The following is a 16,509-nucleotide window of genomic DNA, read 5'->3' as shown; positions in this document are numbered from 1 at the left end:
GGTCTTGAGAGAATGGCAACTTCCACTTCTTGTGTCTTGGAACACTCGGGAGTGTTGAGCCACCATGTAGAGACTTACTAACCTGAGACTGCCCAACTTAAGAGGTCATATGTAGGCATTCCAGGTGACAGTCTCAGCTGGGCCCAGCTTTCCAGCCAGAGTACCAAGGCATGTAAAATGAAGCCATCTTGGACTCTTCAGACTAGTGCATTCACTACTTAGAAATTAAATGACTTATGTATACACTACAGGGAGGAAAATCACCCAGCCAATCTCTGCCCACATTTCTTGCCCACAAAATCATGAGATATAATAAAATTACTGTTGGTTTGAGCCATTACATTTTGGTAATTTGTCTTTTCACCTGGAATAAGAAAAAATTTCTCTGCATTTGATCAGGCAGCCTACAAATTGATACACAATGCTACTGCCTTTTTTTTTTTTTTTTTTTTTTTGAGACGGAGTCTCGCTCTCTCGCCCACGCTGGAGTGCAGTGGTGCGATCTCCGCTCACTGCAACTTCTGCCTCCGGGGTTCAAGCGATTCTTCTGCCTCAGCCTCCCAAGTAGCTGGGATTACAGGCGTTCACCACTACACCTGGCTAATTTTTTTGTATTTTTAGTGGAGACGGGGTTTCACCATCTTGGCCAGGCTGGTCTTGAACTCCTCATCTCATGGTCCACCCACCTTGGCCTCCCGAAGTCCTGGATTAGAGGCCTGAGCCACAGCGCCCGGCGTGCCATTTTTTTTAAATGGGATTCATAGAATAAATATCATTTGGGTAGAGTAGTGTGTATTTGGTCCTCAGACTATGAATCTCGCAATTACTTGGGACATTTGGTAAAAATTTGGGGAGCTTGATAACTTTGCATGTTTAGTTACTTCCCAGGTGATGCTTATGTACTTTAAGATCTCAGAACACTGAGACTGCATAAAAATTGTGGCTAGGGATGATCTAATTCATCGCTACTCAAAGCATGGTCCTCAGGCAGTAGCATCAACATCACCCTGAAGCTTGTTAATCAGATTCTCACATGCTATCACTGACCTCCTGAATCACAATTTGCAGATTAAAAAGATCTCCCAGGTGATGTGAATATAGATTAAAATTTGAGAAGCACCACTGTAGAAAAATGGTTCTTAACCTTGGCTGCACATTACCATCACCTGGACAACTTAAAAAAATAAAGACTGCTGCCTGGGCCTCACCCTAGACCAATTAGATCAGAATTTCCAGGAGTTGAGGTCTGAGCATCATTAATTTTTAAAAGCTTCCCAGCGGATTTTAATCAATAGTCAAGGTTAAAAATCAGTGGTTTCACCTCTGCCATCTCATTATTGCCAACATGTGTGTGATCCCCATTGGTAACCATCTCAGTATCTGTTTGCATGTATCCAGATTCCTCTGTGAGCAAATGTACTTTTGACTATATCGATAGTATTGTGCTTCAACTTTAGAGATAGACATGGCATCACAAATGGTCATAATGTCCTGATAAAATTTATCACTTTGGAATAAATGACCCGTATAATTGGAAATGCTACATTGAGTAACAGTCTTTGAAGAGAAAGGAACTCTGCAAAAGGAAGGGATTCTAGCTCTCACTAAAATTGCCAACCTTCTCCCAGGCTGTTTAGTCCTGCTCAGTTCTACCAAGTGAACTCCGACTTCTAAAGTCTCCTACTACAAAGTCTGTAAGTATGACCCGAATTTTAGGAACTACTTAACAATAGGGGAAAACTGTGATTGAGCAGCTGTGATTTAACATTTCTACCATTAGGGGTCAGTGTAACTCAGGAAAAAATAATTTGGCTGTATGTATTAAAAAGGATAATCTTGTGAAGATGACAGTCTGGGTGTTGTCTTCATTAGCAGTCATCTACACTGCCTTACTTAGTTCCCATCACAAGTAATAACATGACTCTGGAAATTATTATGAAACAGACAAGAGCAGGATCAGCAAGCTTTTTCTATAAGGGACCAAATAGTAAATATTTCAGTCTTTAGTCTCTGTCACATTACTCAATTCTGCCATTATAGCACAAAAGCAGCCCCACACCATACACAAATAAATGGTGTGTATGCATTCCAGTAAAACTTTATTTTCAAAAACTGGTGACTGGTTGAATTTAGCTCACAGGTTTGCTGACCCCTGAACTGGAGGAGTGGTTCTCAAACCTGGATAATTACCTGGGGAGCTTGTTAATGATGTGGGGCCATGGACCCCACATCAAGTCCACTGAATCAAAATGTTTTTAAGTAGAGCTCACATATCTGAATTTTTTTAAGTTATCTTTTGATTTAGAAACAAATACTAATTTAGGAACCATTAGGACAAAATAAAGTTAACTTTATCTTTCAGGAAACCATAAAGTCCACCTTGTTACAATGTTTTTAGTACCTGAATAACTATCCATGGTATAAAAGATATAAATGTGAAGCTTAGGCTTAGATAATCTCTATAACTACTCTGAAAATACATCAATGAAAGGCTCATTCCTCTGTAAATGTTTGTATTAAGGCCCTAGTCTTCAGATTATTTTGGCCACAGAACAACCCAGCCTGTCCTAACAGACAGAGGGACATACTGAATTAACTTGAACAAGGAAGGAGAAGACATTGATGAAAACAGTAAAGGAGAAGGAAAAGAGATAAGAGAAATGGTGGAGTGCTGTGTAGTATCTCCTAAAAAATGTCCCAAATGTTCAATAAGTTTACAAATTCTGAAAAACTTGCTGTGACCTATTATTTTTTTTCATGAATTGGTGAAGAAGAGGAGTTTAGTGCCAAGGTGGGTGCAAGGGTGAAACAAAGACAACACATCCACATGCACTGAACAGGGAAATGGGGTAAGAATATTTTAAATATGGGGTATCCATTCTTTTATGAAGTATGTATTCTAACGTTAGTGTTTCCCTGGGCTGTTTTCCCTTGGGCTAATCAAATATATGGATATATAGAAGGCCATGCTTTAAGAAGAGCTGCAATGGGTTTTGTTAAGAATACCATAGCCAATATGTTTACCTGTGGTCCTGTATAAAGCATACTGCACATTTGGGATGTATGTTTAACAAATAAAGGGGTTCTATTTCTCCATAGCAGCCTCTAGAATGAAAGAAGCCATTTATTTCTTATTTGCTGAGAAATGTCCCTTTGTTTCTCAAATTCAAGGCTATTCTCCCACCTCTCTCTGCCTCTGCCTCATGTTCATCTGTGAAGTTGAATATAATCTTAAATTCTTCTATGGAGCCATCCATCCCAAACCTAATAACCAGCGCCCACTTCAGGTTGTCATTAGTGACTATCATTTTTTCTTACACTCAATGCCCACATGCCAGGATGAAGATGAGGCGCCATATTCAATTAGCTCCTGTGAAGGAGAGGTGAAGGCTTCACTGCTGTATTCATTTGGGATGTGCCTTTTCTGACATAAATCAGCCACAGAGAAAAGAGTCAGCTGACATTTGTAGTTGCAAGGGGAAAAAAAATCTCTTCACAAGTAATGTATGAATAAAAAATGGCTGATTTTAACTTTAAGAGCTTAAAACAGCCCGGCATGCTGGCTCATGCCTGTAATCCCAGGATTTTGGGAGGCCAAGGCAGGTGGATCGCTTGAGCCAGGAGTTTGAGACCAGCCTGGGGAACATGGTGAAACCCACTGTCTACAAAAAATAAAAAAAATTAGCCAGGCGTGGTGATGCACACCTGTAGTCCCAGCTACTTGGGAGGCTGAGGTGGGAGTGGGAGGGTTGCTTAAGCCTGGGAGGTGGAGGCTGCAGTGAGCCAGGGTTGTGCCACCGTACTCCAGCCTGGGAGAGTGAGACCCTGTCTCAAAAAACAAAACAAAACAAACAAAAAACCACTGAAAACATAGGAGATTTTATCTTTTCGGTAAGATTTACTTACAGTTACAAAATTTTATTAATTCTCATCATAATTAAGGGGAGTTTATATGTGAGTTATAACTCCAATTTAGAAAGGAGTTGTGTTCCAGCGATTAATTTAAAAATCTGATATTTAGTATTTGAAGCATATTTCCTCAAGAAACAGCGTTAGACAAGGTAGCTATTGGTTCAGCTTAGCACACAGCTGAATGCTGTTTATGCTAAATGCAGAATAAACAACTCAAATGCCACTGTAATATGTAATCTTTGGAAATACGCTTTTAACGTATTAACTCAGATTATCCAGGAACACATCTATCCTTGGGCACTATGAAGAAGACACCTGAGGCCACAGATCAAAGTGTGCACATTTCACTGGTCTGAGACAGTTGTTGCAGTAGGGAGAGAACAGGAAAAGGAGATAGGGAACGAGTTGTTATATGGTTGCCATAGCTTAGATTCTGGCAAAATGTTGTGCAAGTTATTTGGCTTCTTGCACTTTAGTCTCCTCATCTGAAAATGGAGATAATAGTAGTTCACTTTATAGCAGTTGTAGACATCCAAATGAATAAACTAGATTTGATTACGTTTTGTTCCCCAGGGATCCAGAAAATGCACTATTTCATTTAAAGTCTCTTCTCTAAGTAACTTAGTGGGGAGACCCTAAACATTTTTTTGACAAGCCTGACATATATATTTCATTCTTTGAAGGCTGTTTTGATTGATATCCAGCAAAACTTGGCCTCTCTGTGACAGAAATCACTGGCATATCTGCATCCTTAAATACATATGACTACCATTGTCCTAAAAAATAGTGTTTCTTCACTGTTTTCTGGCTATTACATTTTGAACCAGAGTTAAATCAGTCGATGGAGATGGTTATATTCTGATGGTTATATATCTGTTATATTCTGACGCCAGAAGGCAAAAAGCACCAGACTTCCTCATAAAAAATTATTTTATAAGATGACAAATAAAAATTGTATATATTTTTGGAATACAACATGATATTTTGATACATGTATATTTTGTGGAATGGCTAAATCAAGCTATTTAACATATGTATTACTTCACATACTTTCTATGGTGAGAATGCTTAAAATTTCTCTTAGCAATTTTCAAGTACGCAATATATTGTTATTAACTGTAGTCACCATGTTGTATGATAGATCTCTTGAGCTTACTCCTCCTGTTTAACTGAAACTTTGTATTCTTTGACAAACATCCCCCAGCCCCCCTCACCACCAGCCTCTGGTAACCACCACCATTCTACTCTCTGCTTCTGTGAGTCCTCTTTTAAATTCCACATCTAAGTGAGATCATATGGCATTTGTCTTTCTGTGTCTGGCTTATTTCACTTAGTGTAATGTCCTCCAGTTTCATTTATGTTGTTGCAAATGGCAGGATTTTCTTCTTTAAAGGCTGAATACTGTCCCATTGGATATATATATTAAATTTTCTGTATCCATTCATTTGTTAATGGATACTTAAGTTGATTCTATATCTTGGCCATTGTGAATAATTTTGCAATGAGCATGGAAGTGCAGATATCTCTTCAACATACTGATTTAATTTCTTTTAGGTATATACACCTTGGTGGGACGGCTGGATCATGTGGTAGTTATGTTTTTAGTTTTTTGAGGCACCTCCATATTGTTTCCATAATGGTTGTACTAATTCCTGTGAACAGTGTGCAAAGGTTTCCTTTTCTCCACATCCTTGCCAACACTTATCTTTCATCTCTTTTTAATAATAACCAGTCTAACAGGTGTAAGGTGTGATAAGCTACAGGTAACATTTGACAGTTTAAAAGTAAACAGGCTTCCAAATTAACCTACCTTGGGAAGGTCTTATGATTCATGGTGACATCCTGTCCCTCAGTAATGAACCTTATGAGTTCCTCAAATTGTTAATGTACCAATAAAGACATACCCTACTGACACTGAAAAGGATGCTGATTTGTTTTCAAATTATAAATTTTTACTGGTTGTCTTGTACATAGACATTTTAGCCTATATGTTGCAATCTGTATCCAATTATTGTAACTTTTATATTGTACCCACCAATGAAAAAGGACAACTCCTATGAGTAGTCCCCCTCCCTTCTCCTAAATTTTCCTACAAGAGCCTTCTAACTTGTAACAGACTCTGGAATCCTCCCAATTTTGTTGGTGTGTCTTCCTGGGTTGATCCTCACATTTGGCTTCCAAAGTAACTTTATATCAGATTATTTCTGCCTTAAGAACCTTAATTTCAGTCAACATTCTGGCATAATCAGCAGGATTCCAGAGCAGCTTCCCTGGATCATCCAATGTGGCTTTTGACCATTATGCATGTGCCAGTAATGAACCTATTGTGTTCCCAAATGTAAATGCTTCTGCTGGGTGCTACAGATGGGTTCCTCCTGGAACCCTCACATCTTGGCTGAAGTTCTGGTTTATTGAAGCTAGTTTCCTCTCTGGTACAATGACTCTTTCAGAACAAGAGTTACTGCTACCAATTCAAGGGAAGGGTTTTATTGGGAATTTTAGGGCAGAATAAAATAGGAGCTCAGTGAATTCTTTCCCTGGAGGCTTGGGGTGAGACAATCTTTCCTTAGTTTTCTCCTTCTCAATCACATGAGGGCACTCTTGCTCCAAAGATAAGAGACATTCACTCCCTCTGGCCAAACTGTTAATTTTTTGCTCAGCTTGCAGGCTTTAGAAAGACTGATCAGCTCTTGCCCCTGAGCATCCCGACCCTTCTTTGGAGGTGACTTGGGAGTCCAAGACACATAAGAGCCCTTTTCAGCCCATTGTATGAAATCCCCAGAAGAAAGATTCATAGTCGGCACACCTGACCCCTTATAGAGCTTGTCTTGCTCAAAGCAGCCAGGATGGAAAATGCATCCAGACTGAAGTTATACCACCTCTGTTGACACCAGCTGGTTACATGTTCTTTTACTTGGAAGTACTTGGATAAGTGGACCCATCTAACCCAGGATGGTCATCAGCAGCAGTGGCCAAAATGGGGATCTTTTGAAAATGCCTAAAATAATTTATCTGTGCACACAAAGGGAAAAAGTTGGTTTTAGAGCCAGATTGAATGGGAGACTTACTTCCAACAGCATTTTTTTCTGGGCTCTCATTTGTGTTCTATTGGTTTATATGTCTGTTTTTATGCTACTACTATGCTGTTTCGACTACTATAGCTTTGTAGTAGATTTTGAAATCAGGGTCATGCCTTTAGCATGTGGTTCCATATAAATTTTAGAGTATTTTTTCTGTTTCTGTGAGAAGTATCATTGGCATTTTGATAGGAATTACATTGTATCTGTAGATTACTTTGGGTAGTATGGACATTTTTATCAATATTATTCTTCTAATCCATAAACATGAGATATCATTTCATTTATTTACATATTCTTCAATTGATTTTTAGCAGCATCTGAGTTGCTTCCCACACATCAGTTTATTAGATGATAACAGACTCACAAACTAAATTGAACCAAAACAAAAGAAGACCCACAAAAAGAAATGCTACCCTGAAAATGGAAGGAAGGGTTGTTATTCTTGGTGGGGAAAGTATAACCAGCATATATGATTTAAGTTTTAATGAAGCATTAACTGTTAGCACAAAATGATAGGATATAGCACGTAGGGAATAGTTTGCTTAATCACTTTTCATTATCTGTAACTAATGTTTTCTCCACTGCTGTTGGACTCAGAGTGTATTAGTCTGTTCTTGCACTGCTATAAATAAATACCCGAGACTTGTAAAGAAAAGAGGTTTAATTGGCTCACAGTTTCACAGGCTGTGCAGGAAGCATGGCTAGGGAGGCCTCAGGAAACTTATAATCATGGCAGAAGGGGAAGGAGAAGCAGGCACGTCTTACATGGCCAGAGCAGAAGGAAGAGAGAGAGCGGGGAGGTGCTACATACTTTTAAACAACCAGACAGCTAGATTTTGTGAAAACTCTATCATGACAACAGCTCTAGGGGGATGGTGCTAAACCATTAGAAACCGCCCTGATGATCCAATCACCTCCCACCAGGCCTCACCTCCATTGAGATTACATTTCAACATGAGATTTGGGCAGGGACACAAATCCAAACCATATCAGAAGTCTCCTCAAAACTATGTCCTCTGCTTTTCTTCCAGAGTATTTGGGTTTTGAGTGGCTGTAGTCTCAGCTGTGAGCTCAGCTCCTGTCTACACAAGTGAAATTTGAATCCATCTTTTCACCTTTGAACTTATCGCCTCTGTCCATTTTTTACATTGCCCTTTTTCAAATGCACTTCTTCCACTGGACATTCATTTACAACTCAAATTATACCCAGTGAAAGCCCGTCTTCTACTCTTTCCTAGGGAAGGGTAGCCACAGCCTTTTCCCTTACACCATTTAGTCTCCAAATCAGCCAATTTATAAGTCCCATTTGTGACTTAGTAATAGTGTCTTACCAACTCCACCAAGCCAGTTAATGCAAATTTACTTGATTCCCTGAGTCACTAGAAGGAGTTCCGAGAGATTCAAGTTCACTGTCCTTGCCTCACATATACCTTATGCAAGTTAATTTTGATCCTTGGTGGTTACCCACAATTTCTCTTTAGGGAAGTTTAAAAACACCACCAAAAAGAAACTTCAGATTCATTTAAAATCTATTCTTGCCTTTTCTCCTATATGTACCCTTTATTGCTTAAAATTGTTCAATTTTTTTTAGAAGATTTTAGGTTATTATGTCATCTTTTCCCTCTGTGCAGTTTCAGAACCACAGTAATATTGCCCAGAATGTTGGAGCTATGTTTTCACCATAGTACATTCCCTAGCATTGGTCTTTTCGAGTTAATCCCTGAGATTTTCCAAAGCTTTTACATAGTGGAAGGGAATAAAGGAGGCAGTGAGACAATGCAAGGTTTGAATCCCAGTTCTGCTATTTTCTAGCAGGGTGACTTTTGATAAATTCCTTTACTCCTCTGAGACTTGCTTTTGTCTGTTAGTTTCTTTCCCTCTTAACTATAAAATGAAGTTGGTAATGTGTGCCTCATAGACTGGCTTTAAGAATTAAATGAGGTAACACAGTGGTGGCTCTACCTAGCAGGATCCCCAACAGTGGCTCAGTGAGTGCTACCTCCTTTCTCCTTCACTTCTCATCCCATTCCACCCCCTTGCATCCAGGAGCTAAGTAGAACCAATTTCCTGAGAGTTCATGGGTTGAAGTTCAGATGGAAGTAGAGTCTGACATTATATGCATTATTAATAAAAATCGACAAACATATGTTTTTCACTTCCATGTAGTTCTCTTATAGGAAAACCTTAGCTATGTAAAATACCACCCCAAACCCATAAGTGGAAAAAGAGAGAAGTAATTTTGGTAAAAGTCTATACACTTTCCATGTCCAGCATTCATCTAACTCACAGGAGAGGATCCATGAAGATCCCATGCTCTATTGTGTTGGACCTTGGCTTTCAAATTTATAATAGATTAGCAAAGACTGGACAAAGTGGAAACATTGACAGTAGTGAAAACTACAGCTGTGGCCTGAAGTCGAGAAAGGAAGCCGGAAAACCACAAAAATTAGACAGGATAATTTTCTTTAAAAAAGAAGTAGTTTAGCACCTTTAGCAGTTCTGCAGTCCCTGAGAACATTGTAGGCTAGTATAACAATCAATATTCATAATAATGGTCCTTAATTGTCAGTAAAAGTATATATTATGTGGTTTGTAGTTGATGTAAGTATATTGGCAAGTGTATAATAATTTATAAAAACTTCTCTGCTAAGTAGCTAATACGTTGCCTTAAAAAAGATGTTGGTGGCCCTTCATCAGAGAAACTTCTATTATCTTGAAACTTCAGTATTTGGAACATCTGTGATAAGTCAGTTACTTTCACTGATGCCAATGTGTGTGTGGTGTGGGGGTGGGTGTGGGTGGGATGTGTACATACAAATAAATAAAAAGATTTGTTATGATATATTCAAGTAAAAACATCCCCTTTCAACTCTACATCAGGAGAGTCAGTTACCAAAGGTATAAAAATTCTTAATTCTAGTATGGTTTCACAGAACATTGCTACAGTGAAGGCTCAGAAGATAAAACCACATCTATCAAATACTATTTCCCTAGAGTAGGAACAAACATCCTTTGAGTAAATAACAGCCTTCTTTACCTGAAGAAATAAAACTTCACACTTCCCATCATCACCTAAAAAAAGTGAGTTTTGTCATTCTCCCTCTGCATTAAATTATCCTGAATGTTTCAGCTTCTTAAAGTAAATTGGATTCCTCAGAACTAGCTGTGTTTTTGAAATTATGTTTCTTTCCTTAGAAATAATTTCCATATATTATTGAGCTCTACCACAAAGTTTCTATCCTGGGTAATTTTTCTTCTGCAACTTTGTGGATTTAAATATAATAGTTACATAGGCCACATATATATTGACAATATTTATTATCAATTCTTGTGACTTGAGTTTTAATTTTTTCCTCATTTTTTTTCAAAACAAACCAAAGGCCTATATCCAACAGATGCTGAAGTTTTACTTCCATTTAAAAGGAATATATATAGCTTATAAATATATATTTTATATTAAAAGAAATATAAATATATATTGCATGTAAATATATATATTGTGTATAAATATATAGATAATAAATATATGTATGTGTAAATATATACGTTTATTATGTATATTACATTTACATAATGGTATACATATATATATCTTGCCTTTATTTGGATTAATCAAGTATTTTTAAATGTTACTTCATCTGTCCATATTAGCTTGTTATATATTTGTGTATTAATCTTCTAGTAGTTATTCTAAACATTTCCACATGTATCCTTGATTATTCAGTTTATCATTATTTAGAACTTTTAGTATTTCATGGATAATGCAAGAATTTAAAAACTTAAACTTCATTTACCCCATTTTCAATTTTTATGCTTTTGCTGTCAAGTATCTTAATTCTTTCTCTATTTTAAGTTTTATCAGACATAACTTTTTATATAGTGAGCATTTGTTCATATTGATGTCCTTTCACCCTTTCTGCTGCTCTTTATTCTGTACTGCTTTCCTCTGCTTCCATTTGGGGCCATTTTCTTTTTCTTTTTCTGTTTCTTTTTTTTAAAAACTATAAGTTCTAGGGTACATGTGCACAACGTGCAGGTTTGTTACATAGGTATACATGTGCCATGTTGGTTTGCTGCACCCATCAACTCATCATTTACATTAGATATTTCTCCTAATGCTATCCCTCCCCCAGCCCTCTACCCACAGACAGGCCCGGGTGTGTGATGTTCCCCACCCTGTGTCCAAGTGTTCTCAGTGTTCAATTCCCACCTATGAGTGAGAACATGCGGTGTTTGGTTTTCTGTCCTTGTCATAGTTTGCTGAGAATGATGGTTTCCAGCTTCATTCACATCCCTGCAAAGGACATGAACTCATCCTTTTTTATGGCCACATAGTATTCCATGGTGTATATGTGCCACATTTTCTTAATCCAGTCTATCATTGATGGACATTTGGGTTGGTTCCAAGTCTTTCCTGTTGTGAATAGTGCCACAATAAACATATGTGTGCATGTCTTTATAGTAGCATGATTTATAATTCTTTGGGTATATACCCAGTAATGAGATCACTGGGTCAAATGGTATTTCTAGTTCTAGAACCTTGAGGAATTGCCACACCGACTTCCACAATGGTTGAACTAGTTTACACTCCCACCAACAGTGTAAAAACGTTCCTATTTCTCCACATCCTCTCCAGCACCTGTTGTTTCCTGACTTTTTAATGATTGCCATTCTAACTGGTGTGAGATGGTATCTCATTGTGGTTTTGATTTGCATTTCTCTGATGGCCAGGATGATGAGCATTTTTTCATGTGTCTGTTGGCTGCATAAATGTCTTCTTTTGAGAAGTGCCTGTTCATATCCTTTGCCAACTTTTTGATGGGGTTGTTTGTTTTTTTCTTGTAAGTTTGTTTAAGTTCTTTGTAGATTCTGGATATTAGCCCTTTGTCAGATGGGTAGATTGCAAAAATTTTCTCCCATTCTGTAAGTTGCCTGTTCACTCCGATGGCAGTTTCTTTTGCCGTGCAGAAGCTCTTTAGTTTAATTAGATCCCATTTGTCAATTTTGGCTTTTGTTGCCATTGCTTTTGGTGTTTTAGACATGAAGTCCTTGCCCATACCTATGTCCTGAATGGTATTGTCTAGGTTTTCTTCTAGGGTTTTTATGGTTTTAGGTCTAATATTTAAGTCTTTAATCCATCTTGAATTAATTTTTGTGTAAGGTGTAAGGAAGGGATCCAGTTTCAGCTTTCTACATATGGCTAGCCAGTTTTCCCAGCACCAGTTATTAAATAGGGAATCCTTTCCCTATTTCTTGTTTTTGTCAGGTTTGTCAAAGATCAGATGGTTGTAGATGTGTGGTGTTATTTCTGAGGCCTCTGTTCTGTTCAATTGGTCTATATCTCTGTTTTGGCACCAGTACCATGCTGTTTTGGTTACTGTAGCCTTATAGTATAGTTTGAAGTCAGGTAGCGTGATGCCTCCAGCTTTGTTCTTTTGGCTTAAGATTGTCTTGGCAATGTGGGCTCTTTTTTGGTTCCATATGAACTTCAAAGTAGTCTTTTCCAATTCTGTGAAGAAAGTCATTGGTAGCTTGATGGGGATGGCATTGAATCTATAAATTACCTTGGTCAGTGTGGCCATTTTCATGACGTTGTTTCTTCCTACCCATGAGCATAGAATGTTCTTCCATTTGTTTGTGTCCTCTTTTATTTCGTTGAGCAGTGGTTTGTAGTTCTCCTTGAAGAGGTCCTTCACATCCTTGTAAGTTGGATTCCTAGGTATTTTATTCTCTTTGTAGCAATTGTGAATGGGAGTTCACTCATGAGTTGGCTCTCTGTTATTGGTGTATAAGAATGCTTGTGATTTTTGCACATTGATTTTGTATCCTGAGACTTTGCTGAAGTTGCTTATCAGCTTAAGGAGATTTTGCACTGATACGATGGGGTTTTCAAGATAACACAATCATGTCATCTGCAAACAGGGACAATTTGACTTCCTCTTTTCCTAATTGAATACCCTTTATTTCTTTCTCTTGCCTGATTGCCCTGGCCACAACTTCCAACACTTTATTGAATTGGAGTGGTGAAAGACGGCATCCTTGTCTTGTGCCGGTTTTCAAAGGGAGTGCTTCCAGTTTTTGCCCATTCAGTATGGTATTGGCTGTGGGTTTGTCAAAAATAGCTCTTATTATTTTGAGATACGTTCCATTAATACCTAGTTTATTGAGAGTTTTTAGCATGAAGGGGTGTTGAATTTTGTCAAAGGCTTTTTCTGCGTCTATTGAGATAATTGTGGTGTTTGTTTTTTTGTTTTTTTTTTTGAGACAGTCTGGCTCTGTCCTCCAGGCTGGAGTGCAGTGGCACCATCGCGGCTCACTGCAAGCTCCACCTCCTGGGTTCACGCCATTCTCCTGCCTCAGCCTCCCGAGTAGCTGGGACTACAGGCACCCGCCACCACGCCCTGCTAATTTTTTTGTATTTTTAGTAGAGACAGGGTTTCACTATGTTGGCCAGGATGGTCTCGAACTCCTGACCTCGTGATCCACCCACCTTGGCCTCCCAAAGTGCTAGGATTACAGGCTTGAGCCACTGTGCCCGCCCAATCATGTGGTTTTTGTCATTGGTACTGTTTAAGTGATTATGTTGATTGATTTGCATATATTGAACCAGCCTTGCATCCCAGGGATGAAGCCAACTTGATCATGGTGGATAAGTTTTTGATGTGTTGCTGGATTTGGTTTGCCAGTATTTTATTGAGGATTTTCACATCTATGTTCATCAGGGATATTGGTCTAAAATTCTCTTTTTTCGTTGTGTCTCTACCAGGCTTTGGTATCAGGATGATGCTGGCCTCATACAATGAGTTAGGGAGGATTCCCTCTTTTTCTATTGAGTGGAGTAGTTTCAGAAGGAATGGTACCAGCTCCTTTTTGTACCTCTGATAGAATTTGGCTGTGAATCCATCTGGTCCTGGACTTTTTTTGGTTGGTAAGCTATTAATTATTGCCTCAATTTCAGAGCCTGTTATTGGTCTATTCAGAGATTCACCTTCTTCCTGGTTTAGTCTTGGGAGGGTGTATGTGTCCAGGAATTTATCCATTTCTTCTAGATTTTCTAGTTTGCTTGCATAGAGGTATTTATAGTATTCTCTGATGGTAGTTTGTATTTCTGTGGGATCAGTGGTGATATCCCCTTTATCATTTTTTATTGCATCTATTTGATTCTTTTCTCTTTTCTTTTTTATTAGTCTTGCTAGTGGTCTACCAATTCTGTTAATCTTTTCAGAAAACCAGCTTCTGGATGTATTGATTTTTTTGAAGGGTTTTTTGTGTCTCTATCTCCTTCAGTTCTGCTCTGATCTTAGTTATTTCTTGTCTTCGGCTAGCTTTTGAATTTGTTTGCTCTTGCTTCTCTAGTTCTTTTAATTGTGATGTTAGGGTGTCAATTTTAGGTCTTTTCTACTGTCTCTTGTGGGCATTTAGTGCTATAAATTTCCCTCTACACACTGCTTTAAATGTGTCCCAGAGATTCTGGTACGTTGTGTCTTTGTTCTCATTGGTTTCAAAGAACATCTTTATTTCTGCCTTCATTTCGTTATTTACCTAGTAGTCATTCAGGAGCAGGTTGTTCTGTTTCCGTGTAGTCGTGTGGTTTTGAGTGAGTTTCTTAATCCTGAGTTCTAATTTGATTGCACTGTGGTCTGAGAAACAGTTTGTTGTGATTTCTGTTCTTTTACATTTGCTGAGGAGTGCTTTACTTCCAATTATGTGGTCAGTTTTAGAATAAGTGCAATGTGGTGCTGAGAAGAATGTATATTCTGTTGATTTGGGGTGGAGACTTGGTGCAGAGCTGAGTTCAAGTCCTGGATATCCTTGTTAACCTTCTGTCTCATTGATCTGTCTAATATTGACCATGGTGTGTTAAAGTCTCCCATTATTATTGTGTGGGAGTCTAAGTCTCTTTGTAGGTCTCTAAGGACTTGCTTTATGAATCTGGGTGCTACTGTATTGGGTGCATATATATTTAGGATAGTTAGCTCTTGTTTTGAATTGATCCCTTTACTATTTTGTAATGGCCTTCTTTGTCTCTTTTGATCTTTGTTGGTTTAAAGTCTGTTTCATCAGAGACTAGGATTGCAACCCCTGCCTTTTTTTGTTTTCCATTTGCTTGGTAGATGTTCCTCTATCCCTTTATTTTGAGCCTATGTGTGTCTCTGCACATGAGATGGGTCTCCTGAATACAGCACACTGATGGGTCTTGACTCTTTATCCAATTTGCCAGTCTGTGTCTTTTGATTGGGGGCATTTAGCCCATTTACATTTAAGGTTAATATCGTTATGTGTGAATTTGATCCTGTCATTATGATGTTAGCTGGTTATTTTGCCCATTAATTGATGCAGTTTCTTCATAGCATTAATGGTCTTTACAATTTGGCATGTTTTAGCAGTGACTGGTACCAGTTGTTTCCTTCCATGTTTAGTGCTTCCTTTGGGAGCTCTTGTAAGGCAGGCCTGGTGGTGACAAAATCTCTTGGCATTTGCTTGTCTGTAAAGGATTTTATTTTCTTCTTCACTTATGAAGCTTAGTTTGGCTAGATATGAGATTCTGGGTTGAACATTCTTTTCTTTAAGAATGTTGAATATTGGCCCCCACTCTCTTCCGGTTTGTAAGGTTTCTGCTGAGAGATCCGCTGTTAGTCTGATGGGCTTCCCTTTGTGGGTAATCCGACCTTTCTCTCTGGCTACCCTTAGCATTTTTTCCTTCATTTCCACCTTGGTGAATCTGACAATTATGTGTCTCAGGGTTGCTCTTCTCGGGGAGTATCTTTGTGGTGCTCTCTGTATTTCCGGAATTTCAATGTTGGCCTGCCTTGCTAGATTGGGGAAGTTCTCCTGGGTGATATCCTGCAGAGTGTTTTCCAACTTGGTTCCATTCTCCCTGTCACTTTCAGGTACACCAATTAGACGTAGATTTGGTCTTTTCACATAGTCCCATATTTCTTGGAGGCTTTGTTCATTTCTTTTTACTCGTTTTTCTTTAAACTTGTCTTCTCGCTTCATTTCATTAATTTGACCTTCAATCACTGATATCCTTTCTTCTACTTGATCAAATTGGCTAATGAAGCTTGTGCATGCATCACGAAGTTCTCGTGCCATGGTTTTCTGCTCCATCAGGTCATTTAAGGTCTTCTCTACACTGTTTATTCTAGTTAGACATTCGTCTACCCTTTTTTCAAGGTTTTTAGCTTCCTTGTGATGGGTTAGAACATGCTCCTTTAGCTCGGAGAAGTTTGTTATTACCGATCTTCTGAAGCCTACTTCTGTCAACTTGTCAAAGTCATTCTCCATCCAGTTTTGTTCCGTTGCTGGCAAGGAGCTGTGATCCTTTGGAGGAGAAGAGGCGCTCTGGTTTTTAGAATTTTCAGGTTCTCTGCTCTGGTTTCTCCCCATCTTTGTGATTTTATCTACCTTTGGTCTTTGATGTTGGTGACCTACAGATGGCATTTTGGTGTAGAAAACCTTTCTGTTGATGTTGATGCTATTCCTTTCTGTTTGTTAGTTTTCCTTCTAACAGTGA

Source organism: Symphalangus syndactylus, chromosome 10, assembly GCF_028878055.3.
Source record: "Symphalangus syndactylus isolate Jambi chromosome 10, NHGRI_mSymSyn1-v2.1_pri, whole genome shotgun sequence".
NCBI classification, from domain to species: domain Eukaryota; kingdom Metazoa; phylum Chordata; class Mammalia; order Primates; family Hylobatidae; genus Symphalangus; species Symphalangus syndactylus.
Note: the sequence above shows the minus strand (reverse complement) of the source record.